The following is an 8,130-nucleotide window of genomic DNA, read 5'->3' as shown; positions in this document are numbered from 1 at the left end:
TCTGGCACTGTAGAATGACAAGCAAGGGACAGTTCATACCAAGTTCTCCACATAAAAGCAGATGTGATCCTGTCTCCTGGCCCAAATCACAGCAAAACATTTTTCGACTTATGTGAGCTTAGCAATCACTGTAGCTTTATTTGTAGTTTGTGCAGTTCACCCAAACGTTTCCCCGTGTAAACATGAGCACGTGTGTGGACTAGCCATTCCGACTCAAAAGAAATTGCATTGGGAAACTTGCTAGACTGTACCACTTGAGATCTTATGCATATTTGCTGGTTTCCCCATACTGTAAGACGAACGTCCCCTGCATCGAGAAATCTAGCATGGCAGGGTTTGTCAACCTCCTTGCTGACATTTAGTTTTGTAGATACAGACAGCTTTTATTTGGAAGATCATTCACTCATGTGACTCTCTCCCTGCCCAAGGTGATTGCCTGAGCAGTAGTTTTACTATGGTAATATTATGATAAAATGCTCATACAAAAAGATGATGCTATGATGGAGATTCTTGGGAAGTCCAAGGTGAGTGTGCTTAACTTGTTCATTTATAGACTTTTGTGTCTTGCTTTCCAGTGACTAAAGTATTTGTTTTGCAATGTTTTTAAACCCCATATGTGTCATTCGCAGTAATTATAGTGCAATTTTTATAAGCAGATTTCATTGAGAAATGTGTCATGCAATAAAAAGAATACAGTTCGGAACAACCAGAGTCATTACAAAACACATTTCAGAGCAATCTACCGACCGAAAGTAAAATTATGCTTTCTCAGCAGTAAGAAGCAAATGGCAAGTGTGCATTTGAACAATAACAGCAAAATTAACAACATGACATGTAAAGGCCAGTACCTTGTGATCTGTTGGTTACTTGGTTATAAAACTTGGTTATAAAACTACTGAGGATATGTTGAAATTGAGTGTCAGGCCTAATGAACACAGCATCGTTGTCTGACCAAGGCATAACAAGAGTTTTACTATGACTTCCCTTGATCTGGACACTATGCTTCTGTTGATGCAGCCTAGAATAGCATTAGCTTTTCTCTCTTTTTTGCTGCTGCATCAACTACTGCATCATGTTCAGCTTGTGACCCACCAAGATCCCTGGATCTTTTATAAAGGTACTGCTAGTAAGCCAGGTGTTCTCCACCTTATATTTGTGCACCTGGTTCTTCCTGCCTAAGTGCAGAACCTGACAGTTGTCCCTACTGAAATTCATTTTGTTAGCTTGCACCCTGTTCTCCAATTTGTTGAATTCTGCTTCTGTATTCTGCAGCATTAGCTACCCCTCCCAGAAACCCAGAACAGTTATTCCCATGTGCAGGGTATGTGTGTTTGGGTTCTGGTGTTGGGACAATGATGGTTTACCAAAGGTCATTGAAGTAAGTCATTAAAATCAAGGTGAATCTTGAACTTTTAGCTGCCTCTTTTCTCTAATTTTTATTAAATTTTCTGTTTTACATTTTAGAATATTCATTTAAACAACCTTAAAATATCAATGACTTCCCTTCTTCTCTTTCCATGGTTCATTTTGCATAACACAAATCCCTGCGTATTTTATACAAACTAAACCATTTAGTATCCCATTATTACATCCATCAAAACTTATTTACACTGTTGAATTTATCTTAACTCTGCCAACGTTTTCGAGTGTGCACAATCCCCCAACCCCATATATTCAATAAACATTTTCCAATCTTCTTTAAACGTATGTTCTTCTTGTTCTCTTATTCTATATGCTAGATCCGTAAGCTGCACATATTCCATCAGTTTAAGTTGCCATTCTTCTTTAGCTGGGACTTTGCTCGTTTTCCATTTTTGGGCTAACAAAACACAGGCCGCAGTACTGGCGTACATAAATAATCCTTTTTTGAACTTTTAGCTCTTATACCAGTTTCTCCCAGCTTGATGCCCTCCAGCTGTTCTGGGCTACCAGCTGATGGACATTGTCCAAATCATTTGGTGCTGGAGGGAACAGTGTACTTTTGATGGTTCTGAGCGCTGGATGCCATGAATTGGGACCCATAAGTAACCAGACAATTAAACCCCTGTGTTGCAAACAATATATGGATCCAATATATGGATTGATGGATTCTCTTGAAAACATAGAACCAAATGAAAGTTTTATAAGTCTCTTTCAGAGAATCCATCAGGAGTGCATATTTTGTGACTTTCAGAGGTTTATAAGGTTTCTGTTTAGTTGATTTGCAGAGAGTGCATTTCATATATTTCATACTGTTCAATGTTCTGTATAGATTATATAAAGAGTTTATATTGACATTGCATTGTTGTACTTGGTCATCGTGCTGCCTTGGATTTTACTAATGAATTGAGACCCAGCTGGATGGGTCCTAGGGCTGAATGTCAGGGCCCACATCTTCAGCACAACACAGCATGCATCTTTACTCACATCCTCGCATGCTCCGCTTACACAACACATATTCCTGATACCAGGGTGACAGAACTCGGAGGTGCCACAATTCCGATGTTTGCGCCTCATGTACACAGCTAACCGCAGAGTGCTGGGTCTTCCATAAAACTGCAACTGAGCCTGAGCTAAGGAAGGCTGTGTGAATAAACATTCTGTAGCCGAGTAGAAGAATACCTGCCTGGGATACTATGTTCATGCGTATTCCTAGACAATAATGACGCAAGAAATCGTGCATGTGTGCTTGCTACAATGCTCATGTTTTGTATGTTCGATGCAGACTCAACGGTTGCAACATTGGACAAACTCTTATTTATTTCTGGTATCGTGGAGGCACTGGGTTGGGTAACATCCCTTGCCACATGATAAGGCAGGAACACAGATTTCTGTGGGACTTCCCACCTCCAGTTTTCTCTCTGGCTTTGTCAAGAGCGGTTTGTTCCACATTACTTCAGCCTTTCCTCTTACTTCCTGATCTTGTTGTTTAGTCGTGTCTGACTCTTCGTGACCCCATGGACCAGAGCACGCCAGGCACTCCTGCCTTCCACTGGCAATTTCAGTTTGGTCAAACTCATGTTGGTAGCTTCGAGAACACTGTCCAACCATCTCGTCCTCTGTCATCCCCTTCTCCTTGTGCCCTCCATCTTTCCCAACATCAGGGTCTTTTCCAGGGAGTCTTCTCTTCTCATGAGGTGGCCAAAGTATTGGAGCCTCAGTTTCAGGATCTGTCCTTCCAGTGAGCACTCAGGGCTGATTTCCTTCAGAATGGAGAGGTTTGATCTTCTTGCAGTCCATGGGACTCACAAGAGTCTCCTCCAGCACCATAATTCAAAAGCATCAATTCTTCGGCGATCAGCCTTCTTTATGGTCCAGCTCTCACTTCCATACATCACTACTGGGAAAACCATGGCTTTAACCATACAGACCTTTGTTGGCAAGGTCTTCCTGATCTTACTTTTGTTCTAATCAGCGGTCAGCAACCTTTTTCAGGCGTGGGATGCAATGGGGCCCATAAAGCTCCTGAGACCCACCCCCAGTCAATGCCCCCTTGGTCACGAGATGGCGAGTGTGGCTACCCTTCTCCCCCGAAAGGTACACAGAAGGGAAGGAGGAAGTGATGCTCTAACCCAGGGGTCAGCAAACTTTTTCAGCCGTGGGCTGGTCCACTGTCCCTCAGACCATGTGGGGGGCCAGAATATATTTTGAAGGGGGAAAAAATGAACGAATTCCTATGCCCCACAAATAACCCAGAGATGCATTTTAAATAAAAGCACACATTCTACTCATGTAAAAACACCAGGCAGGCCCCACAAATAACCCAGAGATGCATTTTAAATAAAAGGACATATTCTACTCATGTAAAAACACACTGAATCCCGGACTGTCCGTGAGCCGGATTCAGAAGGCAATTGGGCCGCATCTGGCCCCCGGGCCTTAGGTTGTCTACACCTGTTCTAATTAAACTTTAATCCTCTTCCTCATACCAGAAATGGCTTTAGGCTTATCTGCCTTATTGCTTTTATCTGCCTCAGCTCCCTCACTTCTCTCTCCGGAGTAGCTTCTGCAGCTATTTTTTCCACACACAGAAGAAAAACTTTAATGAAATTACAACACCTCTCTTCTTTTTCCTGTTCTCCCTTCCCTGCTGCTGCTATCAGAAGGCTCGCCAGGAAAAAACAAACAAACACAGAGCAGTTTTACCGCTTGCCTGCAGTTCCCTGCCAAAAATGCCTGTCAAGTGTCAAGTTTGCCGTGTTACCCGCTGCCAAATATTTATTCACCTTTTGGTGCACAGGACGATCCTTCCTGTATGCCAAAAGTCTTGTCTCCCTTTCATACTAAACAGGAACTTACGCTTCTGACTTTCTACCCAAATTCTTCCCATCCTCTGGAAAAGACATGGCACTATTTAGATGTTCGTAAGGTGTATTTAGTGTCATTAGACCTTCTGATGCTCTGTTTTTATCCTTTCACCCACTTTCACTGGGGAAGAAGATTGCTTCTGCTACTCTTACGTGGGTGGAGGCTTGCAAATGACATCTAAGCTTATGACATTTACGGTAAGTTGCATTGTCCAACTAGTCTGACAACACACTCCCACTAGGTTGGCAGCAACTTCGGCTCCTTTCTTTTTTATTTATTTATTTAATTTAATCAATCAATCAATCAATCAATCAATCAATTAATTGCTGTATTTTTCGCTCTATTAGATGCACCAGACCAAAAGACGCACCTAGTTTTTGGAGGAGGAAAACAAGAAAAAAAATATTCTGACTCCCAGAAGCCAGAACAGCAAGAGGGATAGCTACGCAGTGAAAGCAGCAATCCCTCTTGCTGTTCTGGTTTCTGGGATAGCTGCGCAGTCTGCATTCGCTCCATAAGACGCACACACATTTCCCCTTTTTAGGAGGGAAAAAGTGAGTCTTATAGAGCAAAAAATACGGTAATTATTAATGCACAATCGGAAAAACCATACATCAAAACGCAGAAATAATAAGCGAAGTAAAACAACAACAAAAAACACAAAGCATTATAACAAAAATAAAAGAGGTCTTCTGACTACAGACCTGACCTCCTGTCTACTACTTAATTCAATTACATATAACTTATTGCCGGTAAAAACTATTATCATGGTTTAACTGATTCTTAGTTTTCTTTGATCTCACATCATTCTTGATACTACTACTGAAATTAGTCAAATGCTGCAAGAGTTTAAACTTCTGTAAATGTTTTTCAAATATATTTTAAAGACTTCCCATTTTGAAACAAAAAACTGTTTTGGCTTATTCTTTATTTTTTTCAGACAAGCTATCTAATTCTGCATATTCAGTCAATTTTTGGATCCAATCTTGCATAGATGGAAGTTTGTCAGATTTCCAATTTGCAGCAATTAAAATTTCTTGGCCTTTTGGCTAGGATCAAGTGTACTATCTGTTCTTATCCGATCTTACCTGCTCTTTTCATCTAATGCCTCAATATCTGAAACCTGTAGGGCAGCTACCTAATCCTCTCCATCAAGACATTACAAAACAGACAAAAGCAACCTTTCTATGTAGAGTCCTACAACATGTACTTAATGGTTGCTGTTGCAGTTGGGACCTGCGCTAATTGGGAAAGCTGTGCCCAACCCAGTGCTTGCCTGGAGCCGTAAATAAAATAGTGTCATTGGAGCTTAATTGATTTGTGAGGGTGTCCTACAGGCACGGGGGCCACTCCAAGCACAATTCAAAGTGTTGGTGCTGACCTTTAAAGCCCTAAACAGCCTCAGCCCAGTATACCTCAAGGAGCGTCTCCACCCCCATTGCCTGGACACTGAGGTCCAGCTCCAAGGGCCTTCTGGCAGTTCCCTCACTCTGAGAAGTGAAGCTGCAGGGAACCAGGCAGAGGGCCTTCTCGGTGGTGGCACCTGCCCTGTGGAACACCCTCCCATCAGATGTCAGGGAGGTAAAGAACTACACAAGACATCTGACGGCAGCTCTGTATCGGAAAGTTAATGTTTTATTACGGTTTTATATATTTTGGAAGCTGCCCAGAGTGGCGAGGGCACACTGTTCTATTCCAGAGTTCTTTCATTGTGACTGTATTTTATTTTCCACCCACTGCTCAAAATTTAATCCTGCCTGTGATTCCATTTAACAGATGTTTCAAAATGCCCAAATAGGGAGTTTATATTATTCCAAGTCCATTTCATCCCTTGAACTGTAATTGGGGTGGCATTGCTAAAGGGGAGGGAGCTGTTGTTTTGTGTTGTTTTTGTTATGCAATTTGCGTTTTTATATTGCATTTTTATGTTGTGAACTGCCCTGAGCTCTACGGATGAAGAGCAGTATACAAATTTAATTAATAACCATAATAAGCTGTCTGGTGAGCCATTATAGAACATGTGTAAGCTTCTCTTGCATCACTTAATTCCCTGTGTTTCTGTCAGCATCGCCCTTGAGCCAGTGCACCAACTGGACTCATGCACCTCAACCCCGACTGGGCTAGGCGAGCTGGGTAGCACTGCCAGAGACCTCCTTTCTCACAGGAACAGGTCACAGTGCTGTGGACTCACAGCTTAGAGCTGAGAGCACCGGATTCACTGTCTCAATAATACAGTCGTTGCGCAGCAGAGTTTTGCAGAGTCTTGCAGAGTATAAACCACTCGGAGAGCAGCTCTGTAGAATATCTTCCTTTTATTCTGTAACTACAACTATGATACAAAACTATATACAGAGCTGAATATTCTAAGCATAAATCAATGCTACACTGAGAGTCTGCAGCTGCTCTTAGCAGCAACCTTATCTCTAGACACTCTCTCTCTCTCTCCGATACACTGACTGACTGACTCTCTCTCACACACACATTGATGTGGTGCTGGGCAGAATAAGTAGATAGAAGGACACGCCTCCTCCTCTCTGGAGAGTCAGCAGAGACCATCAGGAGATCATCAGGAGATTCTTGGGTATGGGAGGGGTGAAATCTCCTCAGTTTCATCTTATTAAAATGGAGAGAACCAAGATACTATTCAGATAAGACATTAGTTGTGCTGCTGTGTAGTTTATCCTACAATCCAATCCTATATTTGTTCACCTGGACGCAACTCTTGCTGGACGAAGTGGGAGTTACTCCTTTAACTCTTTTGAAAAGCTGCTTTTGATTTAGATTGCCTAACATAACCAACCAGTAAAATAAGACCTAAACAGGCATAGGCAACCTCGGCCCACCAGATGTTTTGTGACTACAACTCTCATGATCCTTAGCTAACAGGACCAGTGGTCAGGGATGATGTGAACTGTGGTCTCAAAACATTTGGAAGGCCAAGTTTGCCTATGCCTGACCTAAAATAAAAGCCAGAACAATCTTTCTAAACAAGGAAAGCTGTAAAGAGAAGACCAGCCAAAAGAAGTCAGAAACCACACACAAGCTTTATTTCCTCTTTGAAAAAGGCAACATCAGTTCTCAAAAGCAGCTCTCGCCAGAAAAGACTTCCTCCAAGTTTTGTGCCTAGCAAGGAACCCAGAAGAACATTGGAATTTTCAAGGCCAGCCAGATCCGAACACCAGTGGTGGCTGGTAGACCCTGGACCTGGTGGGCGGTCAGAGGCCAAGGAGGTCATGTAGGTGGGATCAATAAGGTCACAGGTGTGGGACCAAGTTGTTCTGGTTTTCTTCCTGTCCTCCCCACTTGCAAAGCTTTGCACACAAAAGCATTGAAGTTGTGTAAGTACTCACCACTTAACTACCGTATTTTTCGCTGTGGTCCCTGGAGCTGAATTGCCCAGGGGTGAAAAGCCAATCATGCTATCATGCTTTTTTTTTTTTTTTGAAAGAGGGGTGGGGGTGTTGAAACGAAGCCGCTGAGCAGCTGATCAGCAAGTGACCAGGAGGGAGATAAGGGACACTAGCGATAAAGGAGGCTGCCTGGGAGTGGGGAAGGTAAAAGTACATGGATCCTCAGGATTTTTGCATTGGATCACCCCAAATTCACCATCAGATCACATAGCATGTCCATGGCTATAGCCTGCACAAAAAAAAAAAAATCATGCATCCACTGTTTTGTGGGGCCTTAATGGTGCAAAAATGTGGTTACAAAGCACGGATCCACATGGATCCTCAGGATTTTTGCATTGGGCTAGCCCAAACTCACCGTCAAATCACATATCATGTCTGTGGCCACAGCATGAACCACAAAAATCACACATCCACTGTTTCGTTCAGAATATTT

At 42.5% G+C, this 8,130-nt stretch overlaps 1 pseudogene; it reads left to right on the top strand.

Moving 5' to 3' along the window:
- The first annotated feature begins 5,316 nt into the window (after positions 1-5,316).
- On the top strand, positions 5,317-5,435 carry LOC114601438 (U2 spliceosomal RNA; annotated as a pseudogene).
- The last annotated feature ends 2,695 nt before the right edge of the window (positions 5,436-8,130 follow it).

Source organism: Podarcis muralis, chromosome 8, assembly GCF_964188315.1.
Source record: "Podarcis muralis chromosome 8, rPodMur119.hap1.1, whole genome shotgun sequence".
In the NCBI taxonomy this organism is placed as follows: Eukaryota; Metazoa; Chordata; class Lepidosauria; order Squamata; family Lacertidae; genus Podarcis; species Podarcis muralis.
This window is presented reverse-complemented; position numbering and strand designations above follow the sequence as displayed.